The sequence below is a fragment of the Rhododendron vialii genome, chromosome 10a, assembly GCF_030253575.1.
Source record: "Rhododendron vialii isolate Sample 1 chromosome 10a, ASM3025357v1".
NCBI lineage: Eukaryota > Viridiplantae > Streptophyta > Magnoliopsida > Ericales > Ericaceae > Rhododendron > Rhododendron vialii.
The window spans coordinates 7264500-7276988 of record NC_080566.1 but is presented as its reverse complement, the minus strand read 5'-3'; positions in this window follow the sequence as shown (position 1 = coordinate 7276988).

Here is a 12489-nt window from a genome sequence, read left to right as displayed (position 1 = left end):
CTACCTCTCTTTATATGTTTTATGAGTGATTTGGTGCATGAATCGTGCTTGTAATGTCGTGTTTAAGTTTGGATTGAAAATTCGTAGTTGCTGTCAGAATTGTCTGTTTTTCCTTGATTCCTACCGGTAGGCCCGTCCTTTCTACCGGTAGAACGTTGTTACTTTACCAGAAAATCGATTCCCTACCGGTAGGAACTTTTCACCTACCGGTAGAACGTTTGAAAATTTTCATCAACCAGCTCAAACGTATAGCAGCAGCTCAAAAGCTGCTCAACGTACCAATCTTCTACCGGTAGGAATTCCTTACCTACCGGTAGGTCAAGCACGAACTTGAATGTTGGCCTTTCTGTTTTCAAGTTCTACCGGTAGGACTTGCTTGCCTACCGGTAGGTTGCGTTTCTATTTTCAAGTTCTACCGGTAGGAGTTGCCTGCCTACCGGTAGGAGATCATTTCTATTTTCAAGTTCTACCGGTAGGAGATTAGGAGTTTGAGTTGCTTTCAGCTGCTTTCTTGAGCTGCTGCAGTATCTTTCAGCTGCTTCCATATATCTTTCAACTCGCATGTCGAAGCTTTTCATTGACTTTAATTTGATTGTTTACACATCCTTCCAAGTGTTTTGGTGAGTATTACTCGTTTCTCACTTAGAGTGGCATTCAATGGACTAGAGTGAACATGTCTAGGGATTCGACGAGTAGTAGTGCAATCCATTCTCTCTCTCGACTCGTAAAATTCTTAGATTCCTTTAGTACATGCTTTTACGGACTCCGAGTATAGAAACTAGATAATCGGGCATCGTAGAGTCTAGTCGTGGGTTGATATGTGGTATGCGAAGGTACGGGGTGTACTTAGGGGTATGGTGAGGATGTGTGTATTTGAGTATATGCGATATGGTAGATTGTTGGTCTTATAATACCATACGATTGATTAAATGGTCTTTGAATTCAATTGAATGAATGGATGTTTGTGAAAATGGGAAGCAGAATGAAAGTGAATAACTAATGGACAGAGTATTGTAGGATTTTATGTATGGGCCTAGTACGTCATGTAAGATGCGGGTATGTAAACAAAGAGGAAGTATAAATGTGTAAAATTGTGGAATCACGTAATGATTACTTAAAATTCAGTGGTATAACCATCAAAGGGGTGATGAAATTGATTACGAAATGATGTCAATTGTGAAAAGTGTGAAAGGTGACCCAAGTGGTCGTTATTGAGGGAAAAGACTCGGGGTGACCCTGCGCTCGAGGGAACTAGACCCGAGGTGACCCAACTGATTCATATTATTGGAGGAAAAGACTCGGGGTGACCCTGCGCTCGAGGGAACTAGACCCGAGGTGACCCCAACTGATTATTGTTATTGAGGGAAAAGACTCGGGGTGACCCTGCGCTCGAGGGAACTAGACCCGAGGTGACCCTAGTGATGATTGATGGGAAATACCGAATTAAAGGAAACGAAAGGTTTTGCAATAAAGGGATTTAATGAAGATCAATGTGGACACGAGAAAGATTGTACTACCGTACAAAGAGTAATAAGATGTTTTGATTTGATCATAGACAAATGTGGAACGACGCGAGTTTGTTAATGTACTTAGTTAAAGAACCAAATGGTTAGTGAGATTGATGTGAAGTCTAGGACTCTTAGGCGATGATTTGCAGCTAGTTGGTGGTCACTTGTACTATAGGCGTATCTGTCCATATTCATTCATTCTCGGTGTATGATTCATTCAAACTACATATAGCTTGAGCTTAGAATTCTCTACTGGGCTAGTGTAGCTCAACCAAATCTTTCTTTTCAGGTTCTGATGCCGGGCAATAGATTGCATGCATTGTGTGCTTGACAGTAAAAGACTTTTGGAAGCTGACATCACTAGTTATTTCGTCATCGTTGTGAAGATCTCATTTTGTTGAAGATGGTTTTGTAAATAATTACTATTGAATTTTCTTTTGACTAAAGTTGTAAGTATCAAAACTTAAGGACTTGTTTGTAAATTAAACAGGTGGGAACTCCTTTGGGTAACTTATATGATATGCGAGGTTCCTCTTTTATTGAAATGTATTACTTAATTATGTTGAAAATCGAGGGCGTGACAACTTGGTATCAAAGCGTAAGTTTAGAATACCTTGAGACCGTGGGGAGACTTTTGGTCTCATGGGTTCAAAAAAAAAAAATATTGCTGCATCTTTTTACAAAATCACATGTGTGCTTGCATGAAGAGTCAGTATGTCGATGTGACATTGCATATATATATATATATATCACAATAGAGTAGCGCAAAGTTGTTGACTTCGGTTGGAAAGGTTTGAGACCTGTAGCACATAATTAGGTGGCTAATGTTGATGATCTCATTTCTTATGCTTCCATAGTAGGATGTCTTCGAGACGTGGAAATAGGTGTGGTGAGACTGAGGATCGTGAGCACCAGGGCTATAGTGCATACGGGGAGAATGAAGCGAGCAAATGTACCAGGGATGAAGTGATGTTTCCTGAGATTGTCGAGTGCGGGAAAGGTGTCGAGACACTGGAAGGTGCGCAAGATGGTGTGAATGCGGGAGAAACTAGGCATCAAGTCATTAGCACAAGATCATCTTTAGAGAGTGTTGAGGGTTCAGGAAGGAAGAAACCTAGAGTATCAGATCACTTTATTCAGGACCAGCAGGGCTTTAAGCCACCTCTTTATATCGGGACTCCAAGAGCTCTTCTCAAGTGTCAGACTATGTGTTATCGATGTCGTCAGCTTGGTCATATTCGTTCTCAATGTCCATGGCGTGGGGGATCTTGTTATACTTGCGGCGAACGTGGCCACATGGCAAGGAATTGTCCTCGGGGATTGGGCGTACATGATGAGTCGAGCTCAATGCAGCAGGATACACATACGTCGAAACAACAGATGCAATTCCGCCACTAAACTACCACCCCCCTATTCTCTAACTCTTAGAAGCGTCACTTGTTTGAGGTATCATTTATTCCTAGTTGTTCTACTCGTTCTCTACAATACTTTTGATTTGGAAGCATTTCACTCATTGAGAATCCTATTCTTGTCCATGTTTGGAATAGAAATAAGAAATCTTAGTCCCCGCGTGTTGAGAAATATCGATAGATCATATTTGCCGAGATTAGAGGTTAATCATTCCATATTGAAGTGTTGTCCTTGACCTCTTTAAATTGCTTATATCGAGATTTGGTTTGATTTGGACAGGGCTTGTTTGTATCCATGATGATTGGTGACATCTCAAATGTGATTTTAGAAGAGTTGTTTCGTCTATTACCATCTTTCATTGGCCAAGCTGAATATTGTTAGAATTGTATCGTAATTTATTCTTCCGTGAAATCCAGTGGGTGGATGACCCGTTATAATTCTCAGTATTTGAGTCAATTGTCATGCGATCCCTTCCTAGCTTTTCTTGGACATATTTAAATTCTTGTAGCGAAGTATCTTATGACACTGTTGCTATCAAATTTGACAAATGTTCCTCGTTCCCTATTCAAGGTCTTATTTTGACATTACCCTGCTTGAGATAAATTTTCATTGGTCAGTTTGGATTTCCTTGATGCGATTATCATTTTCGTCGTTTGCTTGTAATCGTTGTTCCATATGAGTATTTAATTTGCAACATCAATCTATTGAACCCAACCTTTGGCTATGTACCATATGAAATACAAATTCGTTAGCACTATCAAAAATTTAGACCTTGTTCCCACTATTGTTTGCTTGGGCCATCATCCATTTTGGTCCCATGACTAAGAGGTCATATGATTTGAACTCATATCCGCTTTGTATCTATTTGTTTGCCCTTGCCTATTCGGTTGGTTCGAATTTCCATTGTTGGAGTCAATCTTGTGGTGACATATCTATTGATGTCTATTCATTGACACCGTTCAATACAAATTAAATTGTGGAAATTACTTTAAGTGTTATTTTACCCTGTCGTGGTTCCTTGACTTTGGAGGCACATGACTCATTCTGTAACACTCAGCCTTAACTTGTTGGAAGGTCTTACCATTCCCGGTATTGGACAAATTTTTGATCTTGTATCAGTTAACTTACCAGAGATTTGTTTCACTTCTTGTATTTATCCTTAATATCGACATCGTTCAGTTGCTAAAGGTTATTCATTGACTTTGTTGACTCGTAAAGCAATAAGAAAGTCATGATCAGTTATTTCAAATTTCTTGGGTTGTCATAAAAAGGTATTTTGAATTGTTGCCAAACCGCCCTGAAGATTCCACGTGTTCTTTGAATTTCAGATGCCTCGTTACCATTCTTCCAATTCTTGATTAACGCTGCTTGAGTTTTGTAGCTTATTCGTTTTGTTTGAGATAACAAATCGAATCCTTCTCGTAATATAGAATGACCCAACCTAGAGTGAAAATTTGGTGCGGCCTTTAGAAGAATTGGCTTGTGTTATGGACCCGCTAAAATAATTAATTCGATTCGCCAACGATATTTGGAAGCTCGAGGGAGAATGACCGAAAAGAGAAAGGTAAAGATCGTCAGAGATTGCTAACTGCGGAGGGCCGACCAAAGGATTGTGTTGACCGTTGTCGTCATCCAACGTTATTAGAAGAAGGGACATGTGTTTGACAAATCATCACTGCGTTGGAGTTTGTCTCGTTTTGGGCAGAAAGGAAGCGTTCGCCGTTAGAAGGATAGTTTAAGTGTCGGACACTATGTGCGTGTTTTGGGATACCCAGGCGACAACCGGTGAAATCCACTTGGAAGAGGCGCTTGATCACCGCCCATTCTAGATGGAAGTCTCGGAAAGTCAATTGGATTATCTGGTTATACTTAGGAGGTAAGATCTCTATGGTGAGATAGATAATTGTGTATAGGATTTGTATAATAAAGAAAAGTTTAGAAACTGTGAACCGTTTGACGTTGCCGCCTAACTTTTTCAAAATATATGACGCATTATGTATACGGAGATTGAGGAGGTATGAAATAAATCCATTGCATGTGTTAGAGAGGTCCAAAATTGAATTAGGAGCTCAAGTGTCCTATGATGAGAAACCGATGCGTACCGTAGACTCGTGTAATCCATTGTTGAAAGGTAAGCCGATGTTGTTAGTGCATGGTTACGTGGAAATGGGGGTACGAAATTCAAAAGATATACGCGTGTTTGTTGTGGTCTGCTTGATATGAATCTAGACATAGACTTGGATGGTTATTGAATTGTTGTGTGATGGATAGTGCTACAGTTCGAGTATGTTGATATGTTGCTTGGCATAGCCAGATTAGTTTTAGCAAATTTCGAGGACGAAATTTCTTTAAGGAGGGTAGGGTGTAAGGACCCGTATTTTTCGGATATTATTTAAACGTTTCATAAATATTAGAAATTGAGAAAAAAATGTGAAATTGATTGAGTTTATTTTATTTGGGGTCAATGTGTTAGAATTGATAATCGAGGGAGTGCAAGTGCGATATTTGTGGGTGTTAGTATAAAAGGGTGTGTGTGTGTAGGAGATTAAAATTCTCCCATCTCTCTCTTTCCCCTCCCTCTCGGCTCTCCCTCTCTCTCGACACACACACTCTCTCTTTCCCTCTCCAACCCGGACTCAAAACCCATGGTAAATAACCTCCAAACCTTCATCCATTCACGTTGTTGAGCTTGAAATTTCGTGGGTTTCGCTCGGAGGAGGAGATTCGGTTGATTTTGAAGTTTTCGGAGTCTAGGGCTTGATCAATCGCTTGGGTTTCGATCGAATCACTTGAGGTAGGGAATTCTACCTCTCTTTATATGTTTTATGAGTGATTTGGTGCATGAATCGTGCTTGTAATGTCGTGTTTAAGTTTGGATTGAAAATTCGTAGTTGCTGTCAGAATTGTCTGTTTTTCCTTGATTCCTACCGGTAGGCCCGTCCTTTCTACCGGTAGAACGTTGTTACTTTACCAGAAAATCGATTCCCTACCGGTAGGAACTTTTCACCTACCGGTAGAACGTTTGAAAATTTTCATCAACCAGCTCAAACGTATAGCAGCAGCTCAAAAGCTGCTCAACGTACCAATCTTCTACCGGTAGGAATTCCTTACCTACCGGTAGGTCAAGCACGAACTTGAATGTTGGCCTTTCTGTTTTCAAGTTCTACCGGTAGGACTTGCTTGCCTACCGGTAGGTTGCGTTTCTATTTTCAAGTTCTACCGGTAGGAGTTGCCTGCCTACCGGTAGGAGATCATTTCTATTTTCAAGTTCTACCGGTAGGAGATTAGGAGTTTGAGTTGCTTTCAGCTGCTTTCTTGAGCTGCTGCAGTATCTTTCAGCTGCTTCCATATATCTTTCAACTCGCATGTCGAAGCTTTTCATTGACTTTAATTTGATTGTTTACACATCCTTCCAAGTGTTTTGGTGAGTATTACTCGTTTCTCACTTAGAGTGGCATTCAATGGACTAGAGTGAACATGTCTAGGGATTCGACGAGTAGTAGTGCAATCCATTCTCTCTCTCGACTCGTAAAATTCTTAGATTCCTTTAGTACATGCTTTTACGGACTCCGAGTATAGAAACTAGATAATCGGGCATCGTAGAGTCTAGTCGTGGGTTGATATGTGGTATGCGAAGGTACGGGGTGTACTTAGGGGTATGGTGAGGATGTGTGTATTTGAGTATATGCGATATGGTAGATTGTTGGTCTTATAATACCATACGATTGATTAAATGGTCTTTGAATTCAATTGAATGAATGGATGTTTGTGAAAATGGGAAGCAGAATGAAAGTGAATAACTAATGGACAGAGTATTGTAGGATTTTATGTATGGGCCTAGTACGTCATGTAAGATGCGGGTATGTAAACAAAGAGGAAGTATAAATGTGTAAAATTGTGGAATCACGTAATGATTACTTAAAATTCAGTGGTATAACCATCAAAGGGGTGATGAAATTGATTACGAAATGATGTCAATTGTGAAAAGTGTGAAAGGTGACCCAAGTGGTCGTTATTGAGGGAAAAGACTCGGGGTGACCCTGCGCTCGAGGGAACTAGACCCGAGGTGACCCAACTGATTCATATTATTGGAGGAAAAGACTCGGGGTGACCCTGCGCTCGAGGGAACTAGACCCGAGGTGACCCCAACTGATTATTGTTATTGAGGGAAAAGACTCGGGGTGACCCTGCGCTCGAGGGAACTAGACCCGAGGTGACCCTAGTGATGATTGATGGGAAATACCGAATTAAAGGAAACGAAAGGTTTTGCAATAAAGGGATTTAATGAAGATCAATGTGGACACGAGAAAGATTGTACTACCGTACAAAGAGTAATAAGATGTTTTGATTTGATCATAGACAAATGTGGAACGACGCGAGTTTGTTAATGTACTTAGTTAAAGAACCAAATGGTTAGTGAGATTGATGTGAAGTCTAGGACTCTTAGGCGATGATTTGCAGCTAGTTGGTGGTCACTTGTACTATAGGCGTATCTGTCCATATTCATTCATTCTCGGTGTATGATTCATTCAAACTACATATAGCTTGAGCTTAGAATTCTCTACTGGGCTAGTGTAGCTCAACCAAATCTTTCTTTTCAGGTTCTGATGCCGGGCAATAGATTGCATGCATTGTGTGCTTGACAGTAAAAGACTTTTGGAAGCTGACATCACTAGTTATTTCGTCATCGTTGTGAAGATCTCATTTTGTTGAAGATGGTTTTGTAAATAATTACTATTGAATTTTCTTTTGACTAAAGTTGTAAGTATCAAAACTTAAGGACTTGTTTGTAAATTAAACAGGTGGGAACTCCTTTGGGTAACTTATATGATATGCGAGGTTCCTCTTTTATTGAAATGTATTACTTAATTATGTTGAAAATCGAGGGCGTGACAGAAGAGAAGTGAAAAAGAGGGGAAGAGGAGTTTTTCCCATTTTTCGTTTCCCATTCTCAATCAGCCACTGCGCAAAAGGACCAATATACCCTCGCCAGTTTTTGGTAATCCTCAAAACCCCCTCATCTTCCACCACACGAGAGAGAGAGAGAGAGAGAGAGAGAGAGAGAGAGAGTTGCAAAGGCTTGAACCGATTGGAAAATGTTCCCATTCTCCTTCGCCTCTTCACGTCATTGCCTTAATTCCTTTTTTTGGCAAATTGCAGAGAGGCTTGAACCGATTAGAGCATCTCCAACGGGAGATGTCAAATCTGATGTGGAGCTTGTAACGGTAATATTTGACATTAATTGACAAACCAACCCAGATGCCTTTTTTAGGCCAAATCCTACGTGGCTTTTGACATGAATGAAGGGGGAGGAAGCATGCCAACTTTGACCACCTACATCTTGCCTGCCAATTTTCAAAAAATGACTATTTGTATTTTGACATAAGGGTTGGAGAGGGATAATTTGATGTCAAATAAATAGAATTTGACATAAGGGTTGGAGAGGAGGTTTTGATGTTAACTTGGAGATGCCAAAATGCCACATCAGCCTTCAAAAAAACATTGACATCCCCAATTTAAAGTCAAGAGTTGAAGATGCTCTTAGACACCATGATTTGGCAAATTCATATGGAGGAATCCAAAGCTGCAATTTTTTCTAATTTGGTGTGGAACAAGACAACTGGGTTTTGAAGACTTGAAGCCAATGGGTATTGGTATCCCAGGAGAGGCGGCCCTCAATAGCTTTGCCTCTATTATTGTGGGTTAACGTCAGAGAGAGAGAGAGAGAGAGAGAAGAGGGTCAGCTTAAAATGGAAGAAAGGAGTTGGAGGCAGAGGATCTCTCCTCCATTTTCTCGTCACCAGAATACAAAGGGGTGGGTGTTTGCCAATTTGTTAGGTAACCTGGTAAAGGAAGCCATAATAATTCTAGGGGTAACATGGTAAAAATTCAATCGATAAATCATTTTTATTTCAGAGTATCTTCCAAACATTACTCCTGTTGCAAAATTCATTCTGCACCTATTATTCAAACATTCTACCAGTTTCAAAATACATTCAAACCAACCCAGATGCCTTTTTTAGGCCAAATCCTACGTGGCTTTTGACATGAATGAAGGGGGAGGAAGCATGCCAACTTTGACCATCTACATCTTGCCTGCCAATTTTCAAAAAATGACTATTTGTATTTTGACATAAGGGTTGGAGAGGGATAATTTGATGTCAAATAAATAGAATTTGACATAAGGGTTGGAGAGGAGGTTTTGATGTCAACTTGGAGATGCCAAAATGCCACATCAGCCTTCAAAAAAACATTGACATCCCCAATTTAAAGTCAAGAGTTGAAGATGCTCTTAGACACCATGATTTGGCAAATTCATATGGAGGAATCCAAAGCTGCAATTTTTTCTAATTTGGTGTGGAACAAGACAACTGGGTTTTGAAGACTTGAAGCCAATGGGTATTGGTATCCCAGGAGAGGCGGCCCTCAATAGCTTTGCCTCTATTATTGTGGGTTAACGTCAGAGAGAGAGAGAGAGAGAGAGAGGGGGTCAGCTTAAAATGGAAGAAAGGAGTTGGAGGCAGAGGATCTCTCCTCCATTTTCTCGTCACCAGAATACAAAGGGGTGGGTGTTTGCCAATTTGTTAGGTAACCTGGTAAAGGAAGCCATAATAATTCTAGGGGTAACATGGTAAAAATTCAATCGATAAATCATTTTTATTTCAGAGTATCTTCCAAACATTACTCCTGTTGCAAAATTCATTCTGCACCTATTATTCAAACATTCTACCAGTTTCAAAATACATTCAAACCATAATTCAAAAAGTCAAAAAATCAAAAAGATAAAAATGAAAAGTTATAAAGTAGGCTCCCAACCACTCCTTACATGCATAAAGGACGTACAAAACGTGTATATGTAGTACAGTAGTATCTATTATGGGATGATGGTCTTTTCTCTCTCATCAGTCATCCCCCCCCCCCCCCCCCCCCCCCCCCCCGGTTTGCTTCTCTCCCTCACTTTACATCGACTTTGTCTCGATCCAGAAACTCAAATAAGTACTTAAAAAAATGACATATTTTCAAATTTAAAAATAATGGGCTTGCGAAAGTAATTTTTCAATTTTTTTTACAAGGTTTGATAGATCTCGACGAAAACTATCAAATAAGATATATATTGCATATTTTTTATTTCAGTAAGCTTATTATTTTTAAGCTTGAAAATTATAAATTAGTACTTAACGTATTTTTTATGGGCTTTTCTGGAACAGGACCAGGTTAGAGCATTCGCAAGAGCTTTGGTATATTTATTTGTTAAAATGTGTATTAGAATAAAATGAATCTCACAAATATGTGTATTAGAAGCGGTTGGCAAACCAATAAGGGAGTACCTGAAGGGGAGGAAAGACATAATTAAATGCCTTGTGACCATGCTCACTGATGGGACAGGTGGGAATTCCAACGGCCCAGGAAATACAGGGGATAGCCTTCTTGAAGAATTAAATAGAGATGAAGAAAGTCAAGTAAGCACTGGTATAGATGACGATTTCAGCACTGACGACAAACAGGCATGGATCAATGCCCAACGGTATGTATATTTTCTACTAGGGCAAGATGAAATAAATTCAAGAATTTTAAAACTACTGTTGGAAGTGAGGAGATGCTATGTTTGAAATCTGACACTTTCTGGAAATGAAATCAACCTTTCAGCTGGGAGCCTGGCCCTGTAGAGGCTGATCCCTTGAAAGGTAGCAGGAATCAAAGGACAGTTGACATACTTGGCATGACTGTTTGCATTATTGGTTCAAAAGATCAGCTAGTTAATGAATATCGTGTTATACTAGCTGAAAAGCTGCTAAACAAATCGGACTATGACATAGATGTAGAAATACGTACTTTGGAACTCCTCAAGGTATGGAGTCTATTCAAAATTAATCGAATGTTTCTGTTAGCTTTTTAGAAGTCTACTGGATTCAGTTGATGATTGGGATTTTTATTTTCTATTAGGTTCGGCTTGGTACATCTTGATGCTAAAGTTCGTGTTGTTATCTTCCAGACACATTTTGGAGAGAGCGGCATGCAAAAGGTGTGAAATAATACTTAATGATCTGATTGATTCGAAAAGGACAAACGCGAATACAAAAGCAACCATACTGCAGCCATCTCAAGCAGGTTTGCTTTATAAACGTATTTTTGAACTTGGTCGTAAGTAGGTATTCTTTAACTATGCTTCTTTTTTAGTAACTTAACCATATATATAGGAAGCCTCAGTGCTTGCATTTGCAATCATTACAAAGCCTATTTACTATTTTTGAAGCATATTTACGTAAGTTTTGTGAGTGACTGTTGTCAATTGATTCATAGGAGCGGAGGCATTGGGGGGAAATGGTGTTTCTCTGGATATATTGAATGCTACTATTATATCTTCAAATTTCTGGCCACATATCCAGGTATGCAGAAGAATGAACTATTATATGTCTGCTCTTCTTGTAAAACAGTAGTTGGTAAATAGAGGATGAAACGTATTGGTACAGTGGTACTTGTTTACTATGTGATAAGAGCAAGGGCAGACCTATGTGTGGACAAGGGGGGTCCACTGACCCCACTGAGTTGCAAAACTCTCCAGTAATATACATATGTTCTCCGGACATTTTTATGGTTTTGTCCCATATGTTTTATATCTTGGAGTTTTTGCCCTGAAGATAATTTTAATTGTCCCATAGATTTAATACTCTTTGGTCTTTGCCTCATGAATTTTATACTCTTTTCTCCTTGCCCCCAAAATAATATACTTTCCCCAGATTTTATTGATAACTTGCCAACCATTTACATCTCTGTGTGTGTGTGTGTGTGGAAAAGAGAAGAAATCAATTGAAGCATCAATTAGATAAGAAATTGAATGCATGGATAAGTAATAACCCATGAGCCATGATTCTGTTATTAGGTAAATCTAAACCCTAGGTCCTAATTTGAAAGCAAAAACCTGTATCAATTTGAGACAAAATTAATTATTTGTTTGATTGCATCTTTTTTTATGTGTGTTTTTTTCTCATGCTACATATTTGGTATGCAAGAATTCTTAATTTGTATTTTCAGATTGTATAATGATATTTCTCTCTCGACTAGATTGTTAATTAGATTGTTTAATGTTTACCATCCGCATTGCTTAATTCTAATTTAGGACATTGAATTTTGTGTTCTACATTAGGCTCTTTCATTAATCCAAACTAACTACCTCTATGGACTTATTAGGATAAGAAAATTGATTTTCACACTCTCTTTTTTATATCTACACTCCCTTTTTTGTCTTTTAGCAAAAAAACACACACTTTCAACATTAAAAAAATAAAAAAAGGAAGTGAATATCAAAAAAAAGAGTGTGAAAGAACTATGGATGGGTGTTACCTTTTAGAGAGAGAGAGAACGAAGGGGAAATGGGAACAGAGGAAGGGCTTTACCTGTTAGTACTCATCAGTTGATGCGTGGATGAAAGGCCTCTGAGTTAGGATATACACTAGTATGTGTATATCTAGCATTGTGTGTTGAGACAAAGAATCGGTTCGGTGTCAATCGGTTCCTTTTCTGTCGAAACCGAAAGCGAACCGACATTTACAATTTTCAAAAATTCAAAACC